General features: G+C 31.9%; 1 long non-coding RNA gene across 1 annotated transcript; it reads left to right on the top strand.

Annotated features, from left to right (window-relative positions):
- The first annotated feature begins 2,259 nt into the window (after positions 1-2,259).
- Positions 2,260-8,539, top strand: LOC134707758 (uncharacterized). Its single transcript, XR_010105761.1, has 4 exons — positions 2,260-2,397; positions 3,231-3,290; positions 3,903-3,969; positions 8,408-8,539. It is a non-coding gene; the product is annotated as an uncharacterized LOC134707758 (long non-coding RNA).
- The last annotated feature ends 19,457 nt before the right edge of the window (positions 8,540-27,996 follow it).

A 27,996-nucleotide genomic window follows, 5' to 3' on the forward strand; every position in this document is an offset into this window, starting at 1 on the left:
GGCTACATAAACTACACAAAAAAACACTTAGATATTATCTCGGCCTCTAGTAAGTGTTCTACAACTAATCTTTCAGTGCTCTTAACTAATTCATTAACTACTATTAAAGAGCTTATCATAAACTATTGTAATAAAATATATGAACATGGTAGTATAAACCATTTTTTGAGTGTAAAAAAATCTTTGGATGTTTTAGATAAATTAGGTGCTTTTGATGGTCCTTTTGATTTTTCTACTCTTTACACTACACTTCCACACTATCTTATTAAACACAAATGTTCTCATTTAACTAAATGGTCGTTTGGTAAAGCTGAATTTAAATATATTAGCTGCAACTCATTTAAACCCTTCTTCACTAACGAGAAAGGTAAATATGATAGATATACTAATGGAGGTGTGATGAGATGATTGAAGCTGTTAATTTTCTCCTTTATAAAATTTAGGTACGTTTCGGCATCGAAGTTTATCGACAGGTTGTAGGTATCACCATGACCACTAATTGTGACCCTTTAATAGCAGACTTGTTTTTGTATTGTTACGAATCACAGTTTATCACTAAACTCAGTAAAGACCCGTCGAAATTGCATAAATAATGTGGCGGGGTTTAACATGTTAGCCTTTTTCAAATGATTTTTATAGTTCGTTCTTATGTTGTACTGTTATACCACGGTCCAAGGTTAGGGGAGGGTTGGGACCTCGCTAACATGTTTAACCCCGCCACATTATTTATGTGTGAGCCTGTCCCAAGTCAAGAGCCTGTAATTGAGTGGTTGTCGTTTGTTTATGTGTTACATATTTGGTTTTCGTTCGTTTTTTTTATATAAATAAGGCCGTTCGTTTTATCGTTTGAATTGTTTGACATTGTCCAATCGAGGCCTTTTATAGCTGACTATGCGATATGGGCTTTGTTGAAGGCCGTACGGTGACCTATAGTTGTTAATGTCTGTGTCTTTTTGGTCTCTTGTGGACAGTTGTCTCATTGGCAATCATACCACATCTTCTTTTTGTGTTTCAATCGTTGTTTATTGTTATGTTTTTAATACGTGGATTCTTTTAAGACAACTTCCTGACCGAGTCTGTTTGTTATAAACACCAGAGATTCGTCCGACTTGTCGAACATTCAAACTCATAGATCTTAATCAAACTGGTTATCTGAGGTGCCCCGTATGTGACACTCGTCCTGTTAATCATGGTATTATAAACCCGGTAAATAGTATAATTCGGTAGGTCATATTCGTGAAAAGGATATAAGGAATATCCGATATCATCTGTGAAATGGATATTCCGTAACAGTTAACAAACTCGCGGTCGGTTGATGATTTCAATTTCACAATTTGGAACTGTTGGTTAGGAAATAAAAGCCCGGAAATATCTTATTTATTTGGAGATATATACTCCGTATACAGGCGCTTCTTGATTCGAAATTGGCTATGGACCATTTTTTAAACTGATGGTATGCCCCTTTTACTAGAAATAACTCTATACTACTTAGAACACTAAATGTGAAGTTTGTTCTATCACCCTTTGCTATTTATTTATATGTTTGTCTGAAAAGTGCATGACTACCAAGGATGTGTATACATTTATCACTTCTTTTAACTCTTCTGGGGAGGAATGAATAAATTTACTCTTTCATGTATCTAACGACTCGTAACTGACCAAGAGAAAAATATGACTTTTTAAAAAATAAAAAGATACCAAACTCGAATGCAAATTCAAAATGGGGAAGTCAAAAACAACCGGCAAAATTAACGCTATATATCAATTAATGAAACTAGCATGCAAATGTTTTCTTTTTTCTTCGAATTTAACAAATATTCTAATATTCAGTAGGAATAATATGTGTAAACGAGAAACAATAAAGTCTCTTTTTATATCATGTTTAAACAATCATTTAGACACGATATCCGCATTGACTCATTGTTGAAGACCTTATGTTGACCTATGCATTAGTAGTTGTTCATTTATATGTCCTTTGGTCTCTTGTGGAGAGTTGTCTCAATGGTGACTATATCGCATATTATTTTTTATGCATATATATATTAAATTGAATTGTCATAATATCAATGTTCTTTATATTGAAGAAATACCTTGAATAATTTATATTTTTGCAAAGTTAAAAATAACAAAACTTTCACATCTTATCAATAAAATGAATGCTTGAAAATTCATAATATTGTTTCTCAACTCTATGTGTATTCGCACATTGCTTGTTTTGTAGTACGGTATAATGCTTGGAATTCAAATCATTCTAAAAGATTTAACCCGGATTTTGAATACTGGAATGCAACAATAGCAACAACGTTGTTTCCATCAGCTAATGATATATATGTTGTATTTGAACATAGAAAAACTTGTCGAACGTATTTTGTGAGATATACAGGCGGAGATTACCAGGTATAATATCAGTGAATAGTAAACAAATCGTTCTTGTTTATTTTTCATTTATATATTTAAATCCATCTAGCACCTACAAAAAAAACAACTACAAACTAAAGTCAACCTATGTCTTAAAATTCAAAAAGGAAAGTCCCTGAGAAAATGGCAAAACCATCAAACGAATGTAGGATAACTGTCATTTTCACGACTTTGTACAAGCATTTTCTTTTCAGAGTTCCCCTTTCTTTTCAGTTTAAAGCGCTTCCTCTATTTCATAAAGATTTTAAAATATTTTGGCCTCGATTATGATTATTAGATTTTTATTGATAAGCGAGACGAAATTGCCAGAAAGAAAAACTTGTTCCATTTCAAGCAATGCTAAATTAAAGAAATAGTCAATATTTTCAAAAAAGAAACACTTTCAAAGAAAACACAATTATTTTTCTCCCGATTTAGGTTGTAGATTATGCGCGCGAGGGCCCAATTTATGAACATCCATAAACGTAGAATTATAGTAAATGATTGATTTTCCTCACATGTGTATTTCAATGAACTTTTCTGTTATCAGAGTAAATAAATTGGCAAACGAATATTCAAACCAGGATTTAAAAGCCATTTATTTTTAATCTGAATGTTATCACCAAAAACTGACAACCAGAACCATTTCGAAAGTTTCAACATGAAAAATAATTCGACAATTAAACACCAATCCAAGGTAAATATATCGATTAATAAAATTAACGGTACCAATTTTCTTGCACCAGTTAACTCTCATTGGAGATAGTTCGTATTATAAGCGACATATTTTAGTAATAATTATTTGTAAGTAATTATATTTGTATTATTTTTAGGAAACTTCATCACAAAACTATACCTTTAAGCGTCTTCCTCCAGGACAATATTGGATAGAGGTAATATAGGTTTTAATTTGATGTGTATTTTCCTATCTGTAAGGCAGAAAAATGTTTTAGTTCTTGATTATAAAATGTTCAATACCGTTCAATTTGTCGTCCATGCTGATTTGGAATCAAATTGAACGAATATGACCTGAGTTTATTTCTCCTATAAAAAAATAAAGCTTTCTTTTACTCAGATGAAGAAAAAAACATCAAAGATAAACATATTTTAAATGTTTTTAATTTTATGTAAAACATGTCGGAAAAGAATGAACTTCAAACGTAATGACAATGTCAGTATCTCCTATAAAAGAGGGCTCCACAAGAGATCAAATGACACAGAATAAATGCCAGTATCTCCTATGAATTATATGCATCTTCTACCATGCGATTGAGTTCATATGAGATTTGTAGAAACAGACTTCAGAATCTGCAACCGGACACTGGCAAGTAAAAAGAAAAAAAGATGATTAGGTAAAATTTCCAATGAGACAACTTTAAACAGAGATTTTACATAAACCAGCATGATAATTTCAGAATCTCTTTTCATTTTCCCAATTGCAAAAGTCCTTATATTTTATGTTTTAAACTTATAAACAACAGTGAAAATATTTTTACCATTTGAAGGTTAAGTGTTGTCGTGTTGACAATTTATGCTGTGTCTATAAAACCTTCCACGAAATCACAATAGGCGGTAAGTACCCGGTATAATAGTTTAAGGAGGCTCGAGAGTACAAATAATTCAGCAAGATTTGAATTTTTTTTTACCTCACCAGGCCTAAAGAGCCAAGTGAGCTTTTCCCATCACTTTGCGTCCGGCGTCCGTCGTCGTCCGTCGTTGTCCGTCGTCGTTAACTTTTACAAAAATCTTCTCCTCTGAAACTACTGGGCAAAATTAAACCAAACTTGGCCTCAATCATTATTGGGGTATCTAGTTTAAAAAATGTGTGGCGTGACCCGGCCAACCAACCAAGATGGCCGCCATGGCTAAAAATAGAACATAGGGGTAAAATGCAGTTTTTGGCTTATTACTCAAAAACCAAAGCATTTAGAGCAAATCTGACATGGGTAAAATTGATTATCAGATAAAGATCTATCTGCCCTGAAATTTTCAGATGAATAGGACAACCTGTTGTTGGGTTGCTGCCCCTGAATTGGTAGTTTTAGGGACATTTTGCTGTTTTTGGTTATTATCTTAATTATTATTATAGATAGAGATAAATTGTAACAGCAATAATGTTAAGCAAAGTAAGATTTACAAATAAGTCTACATGACCAAAATGGTCAGTTGACCCCTTTAGGAGTTATTGCCCTTTATAGTCCATTTTTTAACCATTTTTCGTAAATCTTAGTCATCTTTTACAAAAATCTTCTCCTCTGAAACTGCTGGGTCAAATTAATCCAAACTTAGCCACAATCATCTTTTGGGTATCTAGTTTAAAAATCTGTGGGGTGACCCCACCAACCAACCAAGATGGCTGCCACTGCTAAAAATAGATCATATGGGGAACATGTAGTTTTTGGCTAATAACTAAAAAAAAAACATTTAGAGCAAATCTGACTCTTATCAATTCTTTATCAGGTGAAGATCTGTCTGTCCTGAAATTTTCAGATGGATCCGACAACCTGTTGTTTGGTTGCTGCCCCTGAATTGGTTATTTTAAGGAAATTTTGCCGTTTTTTGTTATTATCTTGAATATTATTATAGATAGAGATAAACGGTAAACAGCAATAATGTACAACAAAGTAAGACCTAAAAATAAGTCAACATGACCAAAACGATCAATTGACCCCCTAAGGAGTTAATGTCCTTTATAGTCAATTTATAACAATTTTCAAAAAATGTAATTTAAACTAACATTTTCCACTGAAACTACTGAGCCAAGTTCATTATAGATGGAAATAATTGTAAGCTGCAAGAATTTTCAGTAAAGTAAGATGTACAAACACATCACCATCACAGAAACACAATTTTGTCATGAATTCATCCGCGTCCTTTCTTTAATATTCACATAGACCAAGGTGAGCGACACAGGCTCTTTAGAGCCTCTAGTTTTTTTTTCATTACACATTTTATTTATTACACTTTTAGTTGTTACTTTATAATATGGTACAAAAATCAACAAAATAATCATTTCGTTTTGGCTCCAGATGACGGTCAAAACGCTTATATCATTGAAAAAGCTCTAAATTATCTCCCTTTGGTGAAAACAATGCCATTTAATTGGCATTAAAATTGAAATAACCTTTTGAACTCATCAGTGACCTATCTTTTTATTAGGTTTTTCAAATTAACTGTACTTACACTAAACTATTGTAAAATTTAAGGGATTTCTGTAGTTTAGTTATTTTTTTATTTCGATATTACTTTCTTTCTCTCTTATTAGTTCAACAGAAAAGAAGTACCTTAATAGAAATGCATGCTTCCTTTGAAGGCAGATTGTGAGCTTAAATGGACTGTGATATCTAATTTTTATTTAATTTTTCCATAAAGTATAGGATAAAGTTTATTTATTTTACATTAAAAAAGAGGATGTATACCCATGAGCCCCCTTTAGTTATTATAATATATATGTAATATAAAGTATCCTGGATACTAGAATAAAAAAAAAGGCAATAATGTTTTGATATATTGCTGTTCAATGAACATGAATTGATTAACTGATACAAATCCGGGTCAAAAACAAAACTATAAGAAACACAGCAACTTTCATATTCCAGAATTGTTACAGAACATTTAAAGCAAAAATTGTGGGTAGAACCTGGTTTTGTGGCTAGTCAACTGTTTCTCTTATATGACAATGTTGAAAATACCACTAAGATGACAACATTACGTGACAGAACACAAAAAAACACTCAGCAGAATAGATTAATGAACTGTCCGTCACACGTTAGATTGTCTACAACATTCTGCTGCGATTAAATTTTCATATTTCATATAAATATAATAGACCACTTCCGAGTTCATCCGTCACCGGATAATAACATTAATGGTACCAATTTTCCTGCACCAGATGCGCATTTCGACAATACATGTCTCTTCATTGATGCTCGTGGCCAAAATACTTGAAATCCAACGCTTATATAAATGATGAAGAGCTATAATCCAAAAGATCCAAAAAGTATAGCCAAATCCGTGAAAGTAATCATAACTTGGCATGAGGGAGATACATTGCTTAATTTATAATAATTTCTAACATTTTGTAACAGCAAATTTTACACACCAAACAATCCGTATTTTCATGCCAGTGCCGAAGTACTGGCTACTGGGTTGGTGATACCATCGGGGATAACAGTTCACCAGTAGATGCATCGACCCAATGGTAGTAATAACATTAACGGTACTAATTTTCCTGCACCAGTTGCGCATTTCGACAAAACATGTCTCTTCAGTGATGCTCGTGGCCAAAATATTTGAAATCCAAAGCTCATATAAAAGATGAAGAGCTATAATTCAAAAGGTTTAAAAAAGTATAGCCAAATCCGTGAAAGTAATTAGAGCTTTGCATGAGGGAGATACATTCCTTAATTTTACTAGATATAAAGTTTGTTCAGTAGGTACTTTAACACAGTAACATAATGACAGCGGTGCTGATTGTCATTTTTGAGAATTTAATTTGCCGAATAATTCGTGCAATATAGCTTTATATTTTTCAACCACTCGCTCAACATTGGTATGGAAGTTACGACGCCCCTAAACACACGAGCGACGTTCACTAAATTAAAGTTTTTGACGGAAATGCATCGAAATCGAAAGTTATCTATTATCATTGAGTTAAAACTGTTGCTTGTGATCTTTGGTCCATATTTCAAGGAGACAGTGATAATTCCGAGTGCGGCATATTTTTCTCTCAAATTTTAAGCTTTTGAAGAATGAGAAATTCACATCAATTTCCAATAAAAATGTCGCATTCAGCGTAATGCAATAGATGAACAAAACAAGTCTTACAACATCTTAGTATATGAAGTCGTCGGACTTAATTCATATTTTGAAAAAAAAATGCTCTGCTTATATTATTGATCTTAAACACAAACTGGTCAACAGGTCATCCGATATTCAAACTGAATACAATAGTAAAAATATTCTCCGAGATTCCGTTTCGGTTTGGATGACAAATATTTCATATAATAACAATCCTTGAACAAATGTATTTGTATAGTTCTTATAATGCCTGCGAATCTGAAGAAGCTTGGTACATTGGTGTATATGAATAAAGATCCGGTTTACTTTATTTTCAAGGAATTTAATTTAAAGTCATAAGAAACCTCAAATTAAAAAAAAAATGCATATATTTTTATAACTAAATGGATTGTTTTCATTATACAACTTATGTACACATACTTTTTTCTGAGGAAAATTCTTTAATTTGTCCACATTTAGAAGAAGTTTACTTATTTTTAATTGCTTGCTGGAAGCAAGCAATTCGCCGACATATTTTCCGTATGCATAGTGACCCGAGCGTAACCCTCCTCGTAAAAATCCGGTGACCACAATACGCATGGATCTGTCATTTAAATAAACAAATATCTGATTATACAGGTTAAACACGTGCTAAATACCCATGCTTTTTGTGATTTGTTTACTATAAGGTGACAATCGGTAAAACTCGGCTTCAAAACACGACATTTAATGAGCAGCCATATTTGTTAAATCATAACAAACAGAGAGAAAAAAAATTGACGATTATATGATATATTTGCGAAAATAATGATAAAATCGTGCACAGAGGACTAAGTTTATGATGTATTCATGCATTGGTTCAAAAATTGAACAAACATTATTTTTCACCACTCACTCGTTTCATATGACTTTAACATTTTATTTCGAGTGATCATCATTTAAAAGACATACAACTCTTACTTATCTCTAGAAATATTCATTAAAAGATAAGGCTTAAAGCCAGGTAATTTGTATAATGCGGACACAATGTTTTCAATCAGAATACATAGATATATTTTAAATATATAAGCCCTCTTGTAGGGTGTCTGTGCACTTCGTATATTTATTAATAAACGACAGAATACTATAAATAGTCTTTGTAATTTAACCAAAAGACTTGTATTTTCAATTTCAAATTCCTACAGTATTAGGACTTTTGCTGTTTGAATCTTTCACCTGTGTTATCTTTCAGAGTCTAAGGAAATTATTCCTCCTCAAAATGAGCAGTTAACCAAAATATTATTAGTAGTGGGATTTTGTATATCTACTCTGTTGGTAATTGCCTTGGTATTATTGAAACGACGAAGAAAAAAGGCATTGACGGGTAAATATATTTAGTTAACCCTCAACACAAATTATGATATCATTCACGGTTTATATTTATAAAAATTGTTGTCAATATGTTTTTATATCCCTTCCTATCGAAGTGGGGGTATTTAGAGACCACGATGTACATATAAAAAAGATCATTTGGTATTATTGCAATTTATAAAATTCTCCACAAGAGACCAAAGACATTAACAACTATATGTCACCGTACGGCCTTCAAACAATGAGCAAGACCTGCACCGCTTAGTCTTGTCTTGAAATGACAAGTGTAAAACAATTCAAACGAAAAAAACTTACGGCCTAAATTTTGTTAAAAAAATGAACGAACAACAAATATTTTACATATCAACAAACGAAAATCCCTGAATTACAGGCTCCTGATTGGGACAGGCAGAATGTAGCAGGGTTAAACGGGTTAGCGGGATCACAACCTTACCCCTAATACGGGACAGTGATGTAACAGTACAACATAATAACGAACTATACATATCAGTTGAAAAAGGCTCAACTCATTAGATGATACAAAACGAAATACCAAAGACTGGACGTGGCCGGGTACTAACTTGTATATCCCAACAACATAAAAACAATAAGTACAGATATTAGAGTACTTGCATTTACTGACAGCTAGTTCAAAGCCACTAATTGCTCATAAAATTGACAGCGAGTCATCCCTACAGGTTGCATTTCTGTAAATATTGACAATGCAATTTTCCATAGAAACTCCTTTTACGGCTAAAACAGTACCACTTTTACGATGAAGCTTTGCCAAAAAATCATATCCTAGAATTAAAAGTTAATATGCTCTACTATTTTTTTCAAAGGTCAAAATATAGAGCTGTGCGGCATTTTTTTAACGTTTATATTCACCGAACTTCTCAAAGTTCAAACAAACACTAATTTTCTTAACTACCCATAACCCCTCTCGCTTGAATAGGAAGGACACCACTAATGCATTGCTTTCTATGTTAAATTTCTCCATGTCAAGCAGGCACACCTCCTTCATTTTAAGCTGAACAAAAAGGTGGCAATCATTGCATATCAAAGCAACACTTTATGGTGTCATGTACTGAAAATATCAAAATACCTTTTATGGCATGTAAGAAAAAACTGATTCTCGAAACTTCGGATGTACTAAAACACGTACTTCAGATCTAACAAACAGACAAAATGTAACTTCTTTTTAAAATTTGGTGCAGGTTTTTTAATATTCAAATGTATAAATCCAAAAGTGTTCTACAATGATCACCACTCCTTCAGCTTTCATTTGATGCCAAAAATACATAAATATCCTACATATTTTGAAAGTAACACTCATGCGTAGGAACTATTTAGTGTTAAATATGTACTGCCTCTTGGTATGTGCTCTCTGGCCGGGCCTGAGTTAGTGGTGTTACACCAATAGGTAACCATATATTTCATTATAATCAGTAAACACAACTATAATTACTGATAACATTTCCAAGTTGTGTCTCTGTGAGATGCAACAAAGAGAGCATAACTGGGAACAAGTATGTAAACACAATTAATTTTCTATGAATATTCTTGATTTTCCCTAAAAGAGGCGTGGTTTGTGAAACAGCTGTATTTACATAGTGCAACCTACCATGACTTCCATTTTTAAGATTGAATACATAAGGCGACGTAAGGGGGGGGGGGGGTTCACCAAGACAGAAACATATAAAAAAAAATTCGTCATGTAAGTTATCTAACCGACAAACTTGAATGAGAAACTTATTTAAATTTGTAAAATTGTGAAACACTAAAAGCTAAAACAATAACATGAACAACACTTTTATATCAAACTAAGGGTGAATTAAAGTACTCCAGAAAGGAAAACAGAAAATGTTTGACTTGTGGCACCTATCGTGCTGCTCATGCTAGTACAAATTCAGAGCTAAATCCCATGCGGCGATGTCATATTTGCGGAAAAAGGATAAGAGTGTGATATGATAATTTAATTTAAAAAAACAAACAGTGGTCATATGTGACATAGATCTTGATAGTTCCACAACGGTCGATCAGCGTCTGTAAAACTCATAACTGATTGATTGATTGATTCCGTCATTTAGAAACGAACACTCAAGTCAGGAATATGAGAGTTGTGTTCATTCGTATTTAGTGTGTTTTGTGATTTGATTTTGCCATGAGATGAGGGACTTTCCCATTTGATTTTCCTCGAGTTCAGTACTTTTGTGATTTTACTTTGTTCAAGCAATTGAAGAAAATCAAATAATCATTCAGTTTTAATTGATCTTATATTATCATTATAGAAGCAACTAAAGTTAAAGAAAATCCATACTATATACCAAAGGAATACAGGAATCATTTGCTTCAAAGAAAAAATAACGAATCATCTAAATTAGTCACTATTGTGTCAAATACGGATCAGGGTAGTTTAATGGTAGCAAATCAACTTGACATATCATTGACAGGAATAGGACTAGAAACTTTATTATTTCATTATGTGTCATATTTGGAGACTGAATTGTTAGATTATTTCATCGAAGCAATGAGAAACACTTCTCATCTATTACTGTTGTTTCCTGATGAAGACTTGATTCAAGAAACTGATTACGATCAAACTTTTGTAAAAATCATAAAAGCGTCAACAAAATTAAACAATCTTAACAGTCTTAAATTATATTTCACTTCTGACAAATACTTAACGAAGGTAAACATTAATGAAGCTAAAAAATCTGTTTTTCTACCTACAGAATTTCGCGAACTTATAAATTTTTTAAATGTAAAACCAAACAGGTATAATGGAAACACACTTCACAGAATCGAATGCGACTTGAATCATGTTATATGTGAGGCAGAAGATAGATTAGGAGACCGAGTTTCGATACCTTCATCGTTAGTGTCTTCATCAAGTATAGTAAGCATAGACAGCAACTGTCCGTTTCACGGAAAAATAAGTTTTATTGACGATTCTGTCAAAAATAGAGAGGATTATTCACACTTTGATAGTCCTCTGTTAGATGGTGTATATCATGCAATTGGGGAAGGTCAGATAAAAAATCAAAAACCTGCAGAATGCATTGGAAATCAAAAAGAACCATGCATGCTAAATAACAGTATGCAACGTTTAAGTAATATGAAAGAAAGAATTCATTTGTCCGACCAGTGGTCTGGCTTAATTCAAAATGAAGCATATACCAATGACCGATATCTTCATAAAACTTTGCATGAAAACAGAGACAGTCAGATGATTGAAGTGGAAGAAACAAAACGATGTCATGTAGATGGTAAGAAAAGAATTCGTATAATAGCAAATGATGATCAAATAAGTAATTCAATGGCCAACAAGATAATACAGACATTTATCCTATTCGGTGAAGACATATCTATTTTGAAAAAAAGAAACCAAAGGTCAAAACAAAACATTCATAACGAGATCAAAGATGCAACTCACATCATACTTCTAATTCCTGTTGAGAATACAGGTTTAAAGTTAAGACACAATCTTGACTTTATCAAAAGTACTATTTCTTCCTCCCTCGAAGTTTTAAAACTGAGAAATACATTAGTAGTGAACTTTCCATACACGGAGAACGCTAATTATGTAACTTGGAATTTTTTAAAGAAATTTAAAAGAAAAATCTGTTTGATGAAAGATTTTTATGAGTTTATGCAATTTTTGAATGTAACATGTGATAGTATCAAGAAGTGGGAGATAATAAAACTCAACCTCAGCAATGCGGTAGAAGAATCAGAAACATTATTGAGGAGTGAGAGGCATGTAAATGTTCATATTAGAGAATCGTGTTCAGATACAAGTATTGACTCATTATGTCCTATTCATGGCAAAAAGCAACAATTGAATTCATCTCAGATTTTTCCAATTTCATGTGACTCTTGTGAAATACCTGAACAATTCATTAACGATCCACTACTTGCAATAAACTTTGGTTCCGCAATTAATCTGAGCCAAACCTATACAAGCAAAGCAAACGGCTGGGAAAATATAAAGGTAGATGAAAGATTCGAAGAAATCAGTTTACAAAACCAGAATATTAACGACCCCCTTTTGCGTTTTAATTTCGGATGAACAATGGATTTTAATATTGCAAATTGAAGTCTTTAATTGCCTCTATATAGAATACTTGACTCTATGATTTGCCATAACACGTTACTTAAAAAAACTATTGTCTATTGTTATTGATTACTGTAAAAAGATAAACGAACAATTTGAAGAGGATCCCAGCAGCCGGAAATCCAAAACCTAGATTTAAATTGCTTATACTGAAAGGATGTCATAGCCATCAAAATCATCCATGTATATAACTTGAAAGAGGGACAAGCAATACCAGAGGGACAGTCAAACTCGTAGATCGAAAATAAACTGACAACGCCACGGCTAAAAATGAAAAAAAACAAACAGATGAATAATTGTATAATTGACACAACATAGACAACTGAAGAATAAGCATCACGAACCCCACCAAAAACTGGGAACGTCGCAGGTGCTTCGAAAGGGTAAAGAGATCCTGCCCCATATGTGGCACCAGTCGTGTTGCACATGTTATTAGTCTAAATCGGTAGGTCACATTCGTGAAAAGGGAAGGGGATTGTAGTTACGACGTAAGGAACATATCTTATATCATCTGTGAAACGGTTGTTCCATAACGATCAACCTTCTCGTGATGGCGTTCGTAAAATTTACCAGGGGATGATCTTAACTTCACCATTTGGGACTCTTGGTTTAATTCCTTGTGATGAAAATAGTTGTTCGGTATTAAATAAATTATTCCTTTTTTTATTCCATCATGCTATCTGTTCACTAAGCTAAAAAAAATAATACATGTATTTCCGCTAACCCTACCTACCCTAATTTTTTTAGTATCTGCCCTAACATATTTTATGCCAATTTTGAAAAAGCACTGTTAAGGTTTATGTACCCTTCTGTAGCCATTTTTGTACGAACTTTTCAAACTTCAATTGTATAAAAACTACAGATATAATGAATAATAGAGATAGACCATTTTGTACATATTCCAAGGGGAAGCTTGATGCAAAGCATTATTTTTTACTGTTTCATTGCATTTAATAGAAAAAGAGGACTTTGTGGCAAATAAATCAAGATTTTTATAGAAAATCCACAGCCTTTATCCTTGTACTCTCATATTTTGCAATTTGATGACTAGTAGAAATAGGATTATTGCATGCAGTGCTAGCATTGATTTCCTTTAAACAACTTTATAAATGTAGTTATTGGTTAAAACAAATATAATTATGGCCAACATCAAGTACACCTTTTAGGGTGCGCTCGACTTTAGTGACTCAGCACGAGGTGTTTTGGATTTTTACAGGTTGCTTAGAACTTTTTGTAAAAAATAAACACTAGCACATCATAGAAAATCAAGTGAGTAACTTATGTTTCAAATTTTATCACAAAAATCTCTGTATTAAAGGCTGTAGATTTTCTATAAAAATCTTGATTTATTTGCCACAAAGTCCCCTTTTTCTATCAAATGCAATGAAACAGTAAAAAATAATGCTTCGCATCAAGTTTCCCCTTGGAATATGTACTAAATGACCTATCTCTATTATTCATTATATCTGTAGTTTTGATACAATTGAGGTTTTAAAAATTCGTACAAAAATGGCTACAGAAGGGTACATGAACCTTAAAGTCATTCTGATCCCTATTAGTTACCTGCTAAAAATGATTTTACTATTGTATTGTTTTTTTTGTGTATTTCTCTGTCCTGAATTTTCATGCCTTTATTTGTACTGTATTCCTGTCATATAAAGGTGTCATTTTAGTGTTATATTTAACATTTGTAGAGGATCCCAGCAGCTGGAAATCCAAAAATGATTTAAATTGCTTATACTGAAAGGATGTCATAGCCATCAAAATCATCCATGTATATAACTTGAAAGAGGGACAAAAAAATGTGCGGGGTTTGGCTAGCAACAAAACCAGGTTCAACCCACATTTTTTTCTTAAAATGTCCTGTAGCAGGAAAATAGCAATTGGTACCTTATAGTTCGTTTCTGTGTGTGTTGTATTATCGTTTGCTTTTGTTTACCTCTGTATTTTTCTTGTTTCGTTGTTTTTCTCTTATAGTAGATATGTTCCTCTCGATTTTAGTTTGTAAAACCGGATTAGCTTTTGTCTGAATCGATTTATAAATTTCGATCAGCGGTATACAACTCTTTCTTTTATTTGTTAAATAAAATGACATTGCCTACCTATCTTCCCTTTTCTTTTTCATCACATAAGCGAGAACACATGTATTATTATATTTTGGTCTGAGATGATTTTTAGTACGATTCATCTGAAAGTTTTCCTGATTTTTTTAGGCAATTCAGTGATTACAGCCATATTTGTCAGGTGCATACATACTATTTTCCTATAGTCATTACCATAAATTCCAAGATGCTTGCTTAGTTGGACAATTTATAATATAGATACACTCATTATATACATAGACAAATTTTGAGACCATTTTTAACAAAACTTGGCCGCCATCTTTAACTCGGTTACTGACAAGGAGGAGTACAAGAGGTAATTTTGAAAGCGCTTGCTTATGTTCATATGATATTCTGTATGTGCATGTCCCCCCTAGTGTACGTCGATTGTTTATGTCTTTCATATTAAATTTAATTATTTTTCTAATGATTGAAACACATACGGTTTGGGAATAACACCAACTTCATTTGAACTTTTGATTGTTTGGTTGAAATTCGTGTAATGGTTTAAGTGGAGAATATCGTAAAGAATCAGCTATAATTAAATTATACCCAACCTTACTATATGTTGTTTTCTCATTGTTGATGACCTTACAATGCTTACATTCACTTTAGCTGAACTTTGTAAAGTTATCGCATTGGCAATATCACATCTCCATAATTTAGTAATATAGAAAAGTGATAAAAAGATAGACGACCAATCTTGGATGGAAATTGATGGTTTCAGTTACATAAAAGTGCAAGCAATTGTTGGTTGTTTTTTATGTTCTTTTGACATTATTGCAGATCGAAATCGTTTTGCTGATCAATTTGTTGGCTATTACAATGTTTTTTACCATCTTTAAAAGTTTAGAATACAAAAAAACTTAATTAAAAGTAAACATGGTAATTGAAGGACAGTGCATTCCCTAAACACCGACCATACTGAACTATTGACTATTCATCAGCTGTATGCTACTGTTCCCTTTAGACACACTTTGTTTATAATTGATCTTACTCTCAATAGAAATTTTGAAGGGACATATTTTTGTAAAACTTACCGGCCAGACCAACTGTTAAAGTGTTTATTCCTAATGAATAAAAGACCGTACTTTGACTTATGATGGTTTACTTTAACAAATTTTGACGTGGATGGAGAGTTATCTCATTGGCACTCATACCACATCGTCTTATTTCTTTATACTATTTTGTTGAAATCAAATTACTGAGGAATATACATATATCAATAGATTCCATGAATGAATTTAAACTCATAAGTTGAGAGAACTCATAAACCAAGGGTATCACCAGCCCAGTAGTCAGCACTTTGGTGTTGACATGAGTATCAATTATGTGGTCATATTTACAAACTTCATGTCTACAAAACTTAGAACTACAGGATCATGAATACCTTTTTCGTATTTGGAACAACTTTTGGGTCCTCAATGCTCTTCAACTTTTTACTTGTTTTGCTTTATAACTATTGTGATCTGAGCTTTACTGATGAGTTTTATGTAGACGAAACGCGCGTCTGGTATACTAAATTATAATTCTTGTACCTTTGATAACTATCGAGAGTACTCGTAAGTTGAGAGAACTGACAACAACAGCATGATGAAATAAATATTATATGTCGTCTTGCTCATGTTTTACCATTACTCAAAACTAGTGGACTAATTTGATATTTGGTTCGGGGAGGGGTATCGTTTTATAGAAGAATATTTATTTTCATTAATTGCGATGGACTTTTAGTTGATTTTAAATATTGATACATGCATAATTATTTTCATTAATCATAGAAAATTCCAACAGTAGTGGAATATGATATTTATTATTAAGCTGACAACGGTAGTATTATTCATTTTACCCTATTCAATGACAAAAAAAAATATTTTGAAACCCACCATCATTTCATTGTTTCTACTTAAACATAATTGTGTTGTACCGTATATCAATAATTGTAAGTCTTTATCATGTGTTAGTTAAATAGATTTTAGTATTTAAAAAGGAATAGTATAATCACATATATATAATGTATATACTGAATAAATTTGAAATAGAAATATTAATTTTATAAAGTCTATAAAGACAACTTATCAAAACAAATTGTACTTGTGTCCTATTAATGAAATGGTATTCAAATCAATGCATATTTTCTCTATTATATAGGTTAGTTCATAAAATTTCAGAAATTCGATCTCGATCTCGATCAAAGTAATATACATAGTAAAGCGAATTAGATAATGATACTCATTCAGTAATTACAAACTATTAAGAATATGAATGCCGATTTCAAATGTGGCACTTTCACTAAAACTAACAAAAAATGTAACATTCATACCTCACAGGATTTTATTTAAATTATCTTTTAAAATTTTATCTAAATTTTTGAACTACCTTGTTTAGTACATTATGTTAAAAGTGTTTTGTTTTCTTTATTCTTACACATTTCTTCAATTAAAATAAATATGTCACTTCGAAATTAAAATGAATTGATATAGCTTTGAAAACATTTCGCAATAATCATGTCTATTCTGAGAATCCATATTAAATTACGTAGAACCAAATAACACATGGTCATTAACCTGATATTTACTGATAAGATCAATATTAAAAAACAATATATTATTTCAAAACTAATTTATTTTGATTGGTCCCACTTTAACAATTGTATCATGCGCTCCATTTGTTTACAGGTAACTAGATCAAAAATACTTCCTGGTTTTAAAACCGAATTCACACAGGGTAGATGTGAAGAACATGTGTGCGAGGGGATAAAAATGTCCACGGGCAAAACACCTTTATTTTGGGTGTTTACCCTTGTTCTTCAACTGAACATTGTGGCTACCGCCATAGTGGCAGCGGGGTGTCCGGTAAGCCCCTTCAGCGGAAATCCCCCCTGTGACGAAACATGTTCGAAGCCGGTAAGTTGAATATATGATTAGTCGATTTTATTTTGATTCATACTTCATACCCAGACGTGTATTTAAATGTCAAACTATTTGTTTACCTTACACTTATATCTATAAAATATATTGGCACAATTCCTTCGTCATTTACATACACTTGGTCACATATGTTTATTGACATATCATTGTATACTATAAACATTACCAAAATTAAGTCCATTACTAGAATAGTACATTGACATTACGCATATCAATAGGATAACACATTTTTGTTCGGTCAAGTGTTCTACAGAAAGTAAATAAAATAAACGTGTGTGGGCAAACCTTTAAATAGTGTTTGCTGATTTCGATTAAATGTTATCTCTTTGAATATTAATTCTATTCACTAGCATAATACTGATTATGTACTTGAATATTTGTTTGTTGCATAATATAAGCGTTACGAAATAAAATAAAAAAGTCAACAAATAAAAACGTCAACAAAAAAATATATATAGATGTTCAAAATAATTAGTTTTTAACCTACTTATTAATTTATGTATGTATTTCAAATTATTTCTATTAGGACTAATCGATACTTCAAATATGTTCAATTAATAATACAACACAATAAAAAACAAATTTGTACTATTATTTTCCAATTTTTTTATGTGAATAATTTTTTTTATTGACATGCAAGTTTCTATCTAAAATTAAGGCAATTGTCTAATTTCCCTCTGGAGTGCTTGAGTTCATCCCCTGTTTTGGTGGGGTTTATATTGCTCGATATTAGGTTTTCTATGTAATGTTCGTTCTTCCATAGTGCTGTCTTTTTATTGAACATTATAATTTGGAATGCATTCTTCATTTCTTCTCTCACTTTTTTAAGTGATATATTAGGAAAATTTTATTTTATTATTTAAAATTGTAATGTCTATAGAAATAGAATGAAATTTGTAATATGAATTAAGTTGCGCATTTTGTCTGACAACGGTTTTATATAAAGTACAATTTGCCAAAACAAAAAATCCTCATTTCCCCGGTGTCCGTAAAAAAAAGCTCTAAAAAGAACCCATCTATGTCATCTCAAAGTTTACTTTTTAAATTGTTATTTGGATGGAGAGTTGTCTCATTGGCACTCACACCACATCTTCCTATATCTATATACTCAAGAAATATAAAAATACATTTTTTTCTTACCATCTGTAGTTTATTTATTTTTGTTTACTTAACGTCCAGTGCAAACAATGTATTGCACATTTAGGAAGAGGAAAAACAAGCAGTTGATCAGATAGATACAGCTAAAAGATCGACCATGATCAAACAAAATGTATTTCGATGGGAAGGTTGATCGCCATGTACTATTCAACGTCCGTTTTGCAACATGTAGTCTTCATGGCACATCACTACGTTGAAACTACGGTTTTTAAAACTCGAGAGTTCATGTGATTCCCAAAAACACGAGGCCCTGGATTTTAATTCCGATTCACACAGGACTCAAACTCATAATTATACATCCCACATCGCCAGACAGCTCTTGGTCTTACAGACGGACGACATAGGTCCAGGTAAAATCTACATATAAAGAGTTTGGTTACTTAACGTCATCAGATTAAATAAAATGTGACCAAAAGCATTATATTTCAAATAATTTTTTTAAACAAATGTGTCATTAGCTAATTGTTTGTTATAGTTTCTAGCTAGAATTGATCGAACCCAAGAAAAGGTAAAACAATAGTGTGAAATTTGGTGGCTCGGTCTTGTTTTTGTAATCATAGCTCACTTTTCTAATTCATATAGTTCACTATCTATATAAAATAAGTTATTACCGCATGATATTAACTAACAATGAAGAGATCAAGGTCATCGTATCAGAGGAAGTGGTATCTCAGATTTAGGTATTCAATTTTATTTAATATTTCCGGTTTTCCAGTGGATATTCCAATATGTTGTTTACTTTTTTTTATCTTTTAAAGTGTTTTACTATTTATCAAACTTTACTACGCATATTCATTTCTCTTTGTTGAAATTCATCTCATGATCATTTTATTACTCACTGGTAACGGTTTACTTCAAAGGGTGCATGACTTCAATGTAATGACATGTGTGAAAGAGGTTGGGATTTGTATCAATTTTTGATAAACATTATGCAAAATTGAAATCAAGCACATTAAAACAACTGCCTCTTAAAAGATGTTTACGGTCCAAATCGGTTCTTATAGGTAGCTTATATATTTTATATATAGTGTACAATATATCAAAAATACATCTAATCATTTGCGCTCTAAAAATAATCAATTGCTTTCTACAAACGTTTTTATAGCTGAATGTAGCAAACTATAAAATATGCATGTTTAAACAAGAACGTGTTGTACTTGTGTGTTTTTTTTCTTCTTCTTTGGTTTTGTTTTTATTTACTGTGTTTTGTTTGCATTAATTGAGAAATGATGTCATCTTGTAATATATGTTATTCGTATTAATTGTAATTATTGACAATGAAGTATGAATAGTGACTCGATCTTACTTTAAAAAATATATATATCAACAAGCTCCATGGTCATCACGCGCCTCAAAATGATAATTTCCCGATGATACATACTACCAGTGTGATTTTTTTTACTAAAATACATCAATCAAACATTGAACAACGATTTTTTTTACTAAAATACATCAATCAAACATTGAACAACGATTTTTTTTACTAAAATACATCAATCAAACATTGAACAACGATTTTTTTTACTAAAATACATCAATCAAACATTGAACAACAATTTTTTTTACTAAAATACATCAATCAAACATTCAAATCTTAACACTGAAATACAAGTTTGAATCATCTCTTAAATTATGGAAGGAAAACGTTTGCTTTCGTTTTCTGTCATTATTAAAATATTACAAAAGAGACATCGATATAAACTTGCAAGGTGAACTTTATATCAATTGAACTTCTAAACCAGGAAGAATTAGAGATTGAGAAAACAATATTCGTTGCCAGGTTACGGTTTATTTCGCAGTATTTATATTTAATATTTTGACTAAAATGTTTATCATCCAATTTTGTCTAAAGAGATTTGTTATTTGTTATTGTGCAACATACGTTTGTGTCAAATATACAATATGTTAGTCTGATTCAGTAAATGAGAACGATGTCAGACGCAATCCCACTTGCTTTAGTTATATACAAATATTTCAGACTAGAAATTTTCAAAATTAGAAAGAAAGAAAAAAGATTCTTATGCAGAAAATAAGTTTACACCCAAATCCTCCAATAACCTATAATAGTAATATTACTTAACACCATAATTCCTTTTTGCAAACGTTTGCACCTGACCTAAGTCAGGAATCTGAAGTACAGTAGTTGTCGTTTGCTTATGTAGTTCATACGTGTTTTGTATATAGATTATAAATTTGGTTTCCCCGTTTGAATTGTTTTACAATACTACTTTTTGGGGCCCTCTATAGCTTGCTCTACGGTGTGATCCAAGGCTGAAGGCCGTACCGTGACCTATAATGTTTACTTTTATAAATTGTTACTTGGATCGAGAGTTGTCTCATTGGCACTCGTACCTCATCTTCCTATATCTATATAAGAACAAACTTTAGAAACGAATTGAAAAGGGCTTAATTCTGACAGATCGATATAAAGCAAATAAAAATAAAAAATAAACAAATAACAATTACTTAAAGCTGGTTCATAGCAATATTAAGTCATGAAAACCATGTGTCTAAGACAGAAATTGCAATCGGTACACATCAAACACGCAATGGATGTAGTATAATGACGTCATTAAGCGTCAGAGAAAACACGACCTTGTTAACATATAAATATCCACCAAAATATCTATAATTCAGGGATGTGTACAAAAAATAAAGTAAAATTAAACATATTATGATGTAATAATCAATAATCTGATTGATAACTATTTATTCATATATTTCAAATAATTATTTCAAAACTTTAGTTTACGTTTAGGGTAAACATTCGATTTCATCTTAAAACTCTGTTAACAGTTCTAACTTTAAAATCGATTTTCTGTAATCTATTATGTGATGTGGCTTCCTGCTCCATAACACGAATTATATTTTTGTACCGAAAAAGTTCATTTACACTTCAACCAGGAAGACAATGCGATAATCGGGGTATGACACTCAGGTTACTAGCACTTATAAAACTATGCTTTATAATGCTTTTATTGAAATGCACTATATGTTAAATAAACAAAAAAAGCGTACATTCCAAAGATAATATTTAATACACGCGAATAAAGCGTACAAAATGTTCAGCCTAGTATGTATGATGAGTTTACATATAATCTATAATGAAAGAGTTCAAACAGAAATAAACCTCACAGAAGTTATCCGAATTTAATATGTAAATAACTAAAATTTGAAGTAAAAAAACAGTAATTTAGTGGTTGTCGTTTTTATTTTGATAACTAGCAAATTTGTTTTCGGTCTAAGCACACATTTTGTTATGCAGATAGTTGATTTTCAACATTACGGAAATTTATTTTTAAAAATTGAAATATTCCCTGCGGCTTTTACAATTTTGTATCTGTCAAAGGGCAAGAACTTAAATAAAGTAATAGCTAAAATCAATTTAACTACTTTTACTATAAATGTATTGTATTCAATGTAAGTTCACTTCAGTGTAAGCTCACTTGTGTAATGTGTCTTTTGATTGAGTTAAGCCATTTCAATTGATATTTTATAGTGTGTCTCTTATGATGGGATGTTTCGGGTAAGGGTGAATGTTGGTACCTATTAAAACGATTAAAACTGCTGATTTTGTCCGCACTTGTCCTAAGTCAGGAACCTGTTGTTCAGTAGATTGTTGATGTGATTTCTCGTTTCTTATATAGATTGTTTAAATGGTTTGACATGAATATCAATTATATGGTCATTTTTATAATTTTTCTGTTTACAAAACTGAATTTTTCGAAAAAACTAAGGATTTTCTTACCCCAGGAGTAGATTACCTTAGCCGTTTTTGGCACAACTTTTGGGAATTTTGGATCCTCAATGCTCTTCAACTTTGTATTTATTTGGCTTTTTAACTATTTCGATCTGAGCGTCACTGATGAGTCTTATGACGACGAAACGCGCGTCTGGCGTATAAAATTTTAATCCTGTTACTTTTGATAACTCTTTACACCACTGGGTCGATGCCACTGCTGGTGGACGTGTCGTCCCCGAGGGTATCACCAGCCCAGTAGTCAGCACTTCGGTGTTGACATGAATATCAATTATATTGTCATTTTTATAAATTTTCTGTTTACAAAACTGAATTTTTCGAAAAAACTAAGGATTTTCTTACCCCAGGAGTAGATTACCTTAGTCGTTTTTGGCACAACTTTTGGGAATTTTGGATCCTCAATGCTCTTCAACTTTGTATTTATTTGGCTTTTTAACTATTTTGATCTGAGCGTCACTGATGAGTCTAATGTAGACGAAACGCGCGTCTGGCGTATAAAATTATAATCCTGGTACTTTTGATAACTATTTATTCCACTGGGTCGATGCCACTGCTGGTGCACGTTTCGTCCCCGAGGGTATCACCAGCCCAGTAGTCAGCACTTCGGTGTTGACATGAATATCAAAAATATGGTCATTTTTATAAATTTTCTGCTTACAAAACTTTGAATTTTTCGAAAAACTAGGGATTTTCTTACCCCAGGAGTAGATTACCTTAGCCGTTTTTGGCACAACTTTTGGGAATTTTGGATCCTCAACGCTCTTCAACTTTGTATTTATTTGGCTTTTTAACTATTTCGATTTGAGTGTCACTGATGAGTCTTATGTAGACGAAACGCGCGTCTGGCGTATACAATTATAATCCTGTTACTTTTGATAACTATTAACACCACTGGGCCGATGCCACTGCTGGTGGACGTTTCGTCCCAGAGGGTATCACCAGCCCAGTAGTCAGCACTTCGGTGTTGACAAGAATATCAATAATATGGTCATTTTTATAAATTTTCTGTTTACAAAACTTTGAATTTTTCGAAAAACTAAGGATTTTCTTACCCCAGGAGTAGATTACCTTAGCCGTTTTTGGCACAACTTTTGGGAATTTTGGATCCTCAATGCTCTTCAACTTTGTATTTATTTGGCTTTTTAACTATTTCGATCTGAGCGTCACTGATGAGTCTTATGTAGACGAAACGCGCGTCTGGCGTATAAAATTATAATCCTGTTACTTTTGATAACTATTTACACCACTGGGTCGATGCCACTGCTGGTGGACGTTTCGTCCCAGAGGGTATCACCAGCCCAGTAGTCAGCACTTCGGTGTTGACATTAATATCAATTATATGGTCATTTTTATAAATTTTCTGTTTACAAAACTTTGAATTTTTCGAAAAACTAAGGATTTTCTTACCCCAGGAATAGATTACCTTAGCCGTTTTTGGTACAACTTTTGGGAATTTTGGATCCTCAATGCTCTTCAACTTTGTATTTATTTGGCTTTTTAACTATTTCGATCTGAGCGTCACTGATGAGTCTTATGTAGACGAAACGCGCGTCTGGCGTATAAAATTATAATCCTGGTACTTTTGATAACTATTAACACAAGTCCTTTTTAGAGCCCTTTTAAATAGCTTGCTGTTCAGTGTAAACCATGGCTCCATTTTGAAGATCGAACTTTGACCTATAATGGCTTTCCCTTCGCAAATTGTTACTTGGTTGTAGAGTTGTTTGATTGGCACTCGTACCACATCTTATATCTATTATATTATCCTTTGTTTCGTCATAAAAATGTTCTGACCATAACAAAGAAATTCTATACAATATCCCAATTGTATATAAACAAATGCTTGTTAAAAAAGACGACCCTTTTTTTATATCCATATTTTTATCTTCTTTGTAGTAATAACATTTAAGGTACCAATATGTCTGCACCAGATGCGAATTTGTCTGTTAAATACTGAAATTGAAAGTTCTAATTCCAGAGAATGACATTTTGGAGAGTGACAATATTTAACAATTTACATATACGTTAAACATTTTGTTAAAAGATTATTAGCTGTCAAATTCATCTTATTTCTAATATTTTATATTCTAGTAACATGTATCCAAGTTATAATAAAATCAGCAACAACAAAAAGGTAGCTTGAATGCGTATTTCAAATGAGGTTAAATTATTGACCTAAACATGTTAAAAGACATAAATATATCAGCAAGCTGTGCAATCTTAGTTGATCGGAATTTAACCAAACAGTTAAATATAATTTTTCATTATGCTTTTAATCAATGTTTTTGGAAAAAATAAGAGAATATTTTTGTCTAATGTAATGCCCGTTTAAAGTTATCAAAAAGCTAGTTTGAATGACACTTGTAACGATTGTTTGATTGAGTGTACTTGTTATGTTTTCCCTCTTTTGAGGAAGTACAAGAAAAAACAAAATTGAATTATCATACGGTATATCATGATATCGGAGAATCATTCTCTTGAATGCACATAAAAATTTAAAGTTCTTAAAGGACTTTTTTCAATAAAAATATCGAGTTGTTTAAGAATTTGTTATGAGGAAGTGGATAATAATTTTAGAATTTGATCGTTTTAAACTGAAATTAGGTTAATGTAATGAAAATTGAATCGATGTTATCCAATACTTATTTTTTCCTTTTTCCTTTCTTATGGAATATTATATATTTTTTCAGTCATACCAAAAATGGAATTTTTAGATTTTGCAAAAATATGAATACTTTTTTACAATAGATATAGACATAGTTTTTAACTCAAGAAAATCAGTAAGAGATTAATAGTTACCAATAATTACTCACACAACTAGTAGTTTAGCGTACGGTGACCTATAGTTGTTAATGTCTATGTCATTTTGGTCTCTTCTGGACAGTTGTCTCATTGGCACTCATACCTCATCTTCCTTTTAACATTAGATACATTCTAGAAACTTTTTTGTCGTTTTTTCTTCTTTTGCTTTTCTGTTTGATATTTATTTATAAGGGAATGTCTTACATTACTGTTAATTTGGCAATGACGAAAAAAAGTAAAACATTATAGGTCAAGGTACGGCCTTCAACACAGAGCTTTTGCTCACACCGAACAGCAAGTTATACAGGAAGCCAACAAATACTAGTGTTAAACCATTCAAATGGGAGAACCAAAGGTCTTTTCTATATAAAACCTAAAAAAATAGACACGCTTATGAACCCCATAAGCAGACGACAACCACTGAACATAAGATTCCTTACTCGGGACAGGTGCAAACAATTGCAGCGGGATTAAACGTTTTAATGATACCAAACCTTCTCCCGTTTCTGAAACAATAGTAAATCATCACAGCAAAAAAAGACATGCATGCATGGTGAGATTTCTAATCACCAAATTCAATTGTCTTATATATAAATGTTTAATATCATGCTACATCTCAAAGGGAATTATATTTACACACTTGGTATGCATGTACCGACTAAGGTTCTAGGTTTCATTGTAGAGCAGTTGGCAACATCTAATGTTTACATAGCCGCTTAATATGATGATTCACATGCTGTCTTCTTTAAATGATAAAATTATAAATAGCCATAGCATCGATTTATGATAATCCAGTCTTTCGTTTTAGTCGCCTGTTTATCTAACGAATGTTTGTTCAAAATAAATTGACAACACAGATATTATGGATTGGCTATAAAATTATCTCGTGTTTTGATAAATTTCGTATATATTTAATGTTTAATTTATGTACTTCCTGCTAATGCGTATATGAACACGTTTTAGTTGATGGAGATAAAAAAAAGAAAAAGAAAAAGAGTTTCACTTGCGGAAGTATTTGTTGTTAACTAACTCCCATCTTATTTTCTCTCTACAATTTCAATATAAAAAAATATATAAAAGATTTTTCTGAAAAGTGTGTTGAATTAGGTTATTTTTATATCAGTTTTTTGCAAAATTTAAATCATTTTGATTGTTTCATAGCTATTTCGAAAATTCAGTATATCAAGGAAATTTGTCAATTTTTTTTAAAATGGCTATATAAGGTAAATTGTTTTCTGTAATAAGATCTTAAGAGTTCTGAGTATGTAATTCATTTTCTGTCAAATATTTTCTACCATGGCTTCCTGATCTTACAAAAATCTTTGTTTAAATCTATCCGAGGTAGTTCATTTATTTTTAACCAGGAAGAGCGAAACAATGGGATAGTAAGGATATGACTTTTGGCGCAATAGCAAAAATGCGTAATGCTTGATATATTCTTAAATTGACATTCACAGACAAACTACCATAATCGTAAAATATTTAAAATAAAATTGTAAAAAACTAATTATGCAACAGTCATTCACCTTCTCAAATTTTTTACCCAAAAAATCTTATGGTTCCGCGGAACCCAGTGTCTCGCCTACTTTTGCTGTTAATCGCAGGCGCAACAAAAAATGAGGGAAAAAAAGTAATAAAAATATTTCTATCGATACTAAAAATATTTCTATAGATACTATCTTCCGATTGTAAGAAACTTCTGTCCAATTTTGGTAAAAATCCAGGATAGTTTATCAATCTAATAAAATGTTTTAAATTTTAAACTACAGACTATATGAAATGTTCACTGGAAGAAAAACTATGTCTATTTATATGTAAAATACTGATAAACAGGTACAAAATTTTAACAAAATTTCCTTTTAAATTCTAGCGTTTGATCATAAACAAGCTTCTGTCCAAGTTTGGTACAAATCAAGGATAGTTTAAGAAAGTTATTAAAATTTTAAAACCTTTGACAACAGAGTGAATGTAATGTTTTCTGGAAAAAGAAAAACTAAGTTCATTTATATGATGAGTTTGGGTCGATGCCACTGCTGGTGGAGATTTATTTTCCCGATGGTATCACCAGCCAAGTAGTCAGCACTTTTGTGTTGACTTAATTTATCATTGATATGTTCATAATTATAAATTAACTGTTAACAAAATTTTGAAATTTTGAAATACTAAGTTTTTCTACCTCAGAAATAGATAACCTTTTGGTCCTCAATGCTCTTCAACTTCGTACTTTATTTGGCCTTTTAACATTTTTAGCTCACCTGGCCCAAAGGGCCAAGTGAGCTTTTCTCATCACTTTGCGTCCGTCGTCCGTCGTCGTCGTCCGTCGTCGTCGTCGTCCTGCGTCCGGCGTTAACTTTTACAAAAATCTTCTCCTCTGAAACTACTGAGCCAAATTAAACCAAACTTGGCCACAATCATCATTGGGGTATCTAGTTTAAAAATTGTGTCCGGTGACCCGGTCAACCAACCAAGATGGCCGCCATGGCTAAAAATAGAACATAGGGGTAAAATGCAGTTTTTGGCTTATAACTCAAAAACCAAAGCATTTAGAGCAATTCTGACATGGGGTTAAATTGTTTATCAGATCAAGATCTATCTGCCCTGAAA

Source organism: Mytilus trossulus, chromosome 1 (assembly GCF_036588685.1).
Source record: "Mytilus trossulus isolate FHL-02 chromosome 1, PNRI_Mtr1.1.1.hap1, whole genome shotgun sequence".
In the NCBI taxonomy this organism is placed as follows: Eukaryota; Metazoa; Mollusca; class Bivalvia; order Mytilida; family Mytilidae; genus Mytilus; species Mytilus trossulus.